Below are 1,909 nucleotides of genomic sequence, written 5' to 3'. Positions count from 1 at the left end.
TTTGCAACTTTGCCAAATGGGGTAAAATACCACAGTACTAGGGTGTCATTCTCTACATAGACCAGCATTGGACTAGGATTAGACACTATCAGCAAATATCTGAAATATAACTGGCAGCGGAGTGAGACCCAGAAATGTTGGGTTTCCTTGCAGGCTCTGGAAGGGTATGTTCTCTGGTGGACACAGACTCTTTTGCCCATTCTCCTCCCTCTCCTCCCCCCCCCTCCCCGGCCCAAAACATTTTATCGTATCTTTAAGTTATGGATCAGGTGTCTCCCTGGCTCTCCTAGACAATCCCAGACTTCACACCTTAGGCCTCTCATGCCACTGCCAATTTCCATGTCCAGCCAGTACCGATCTCTCTCCTCTGAACGTCTTGTCCGAGTTCTCAGGCTTCATCCCCACCTGGCCCCAGTACCAGTCTTCTTGCCCAACCCATCACAAATCCTCCCTTTCTCAATCCTCATTTGACTCTCATTTGCTTCTGCCCCCTCCTGACACGGTCTCAGTTCCAGTCTCACCCCCTTTCCTTGTTTGATCTCACTCCCTCCTCCTTCCTAGTCCCTTTGCTCAACCAGTCTCAGTTGGCCACCTAACTGCCAAACCCAGTTCCCTCGCCCCACCAACTTCCCATTACAGTCTTCCATTTGTCAAAATGTACACCCACAACCTCTTGTCCCCTCTGCATTGGATGCAGCCAGCTTCCTCCTCCAAAAGGGTGGGGCACAGAGCACAGGACAGGCAGGCCCCCTACTCTCAGTTCTGGTGCCTGGACCCATCAGCAACTAGGAACTGAGATTCCAGGGACAGTACTGCTCAGTCTTTGGCTGTATCATGCAGATGGAATCTTAAGAAATCAAACAACAAAACTCTCTGGCAGGTGTCTACCAAGCATATGTGAACTGCAGGTTTTCAAAGCCTTAGAACTTGGCCAAACACAGGCAGATTTTCACAGAAAGAGCAAAAGCTGCAGCCCTGACACAAAAGTTGACCCCTTGCCAAATTTCAAGTCCCTGATCCAGAGCATGGTGGCACGAGCTTCTGAAAGAGTCCCCAGAATTATTTTAATCAACAAAACCATTTTTCCCAAGCTTTGACAGAAATGTCTCCCCCCAAAACCAACCTGAAGCAGACAACTAGAATTGAAAATTTCAACCCAAATGGTTAAACTCTGGCAATGTATAAGTCACTAAAATAAGGTCTTATAGTAGAACATAAGAACGGCCGTACTGGGTCAGACCAAAGGTCCATCTAGCCCAGCATCCTGTCTGCCGAAAGTGGCCAGCACCAGGTGCCCCACAGAGGGTGGACCGAAGACAATGATCAAGCGATTTGTCTCCTGCCATCCCTCTCCAGCCTCTGACAAACAGAGGCCAAGGACACCATTTTATCCCCTGGCTAATAGCCTTTTATGGACCTAACCTCTATGAAATTATCTAGCTTCTCTTTAAACTCTATTATAGTCCTAGCCTTCACAGCCTCCTCTGGCAAGGAGTTCCACAGGTTGACTACACGCTGTGTGAAGAACTTTCTTTTATTAGTTTTAAATCTGCTCCCCATTAATATGTGATTAGTATTAGGCAATCTTAATAGGCAACTCTACCAGCTCCACCTACAAAAAAAGAGGAGTTCTAAAGTCTGATGGAGGAGTGCTGAAGATGAGGACAAAGGCTCGAAGTTTGTTTGAACTAGGTTACACTAAGGTAGGAAGCCTTGGTTTTGAGATAGTTAATTCTTTCTATATTGTTTAGGCTTCCTCGAACTAAAATATTTAATGAACACAAACTGAGCAACATAATCGTGCGGTATGGATTAGGTGAGCTTTAAAGGAAGAAAATGATAGACAAGTGAGATTCTTTTCCTCGTGATTAAAAATTTAAACAAAAATAATGACACTGCTGAAATAGCG

This window comes from Pelodiscus sinensis, chromosome 1, assembly GCF_049634645.1.
Source record: "Pelodiscus sinensis isolate JC-2024 chromosome 1, ASM4963464v1, whole genome shotgun sequence".
Taxonomy (NCBI): domain Eukaryota; kingdom Metazoa; phylum Chordata; order Testudines; family Trionychidae; genus Pelodiscus; species Pelodiscus sinensis.
The sequence above is the reverse complement of the archived record's forward strand: the minus strand, read 5'-3'. Positions refer to the sequence as shown.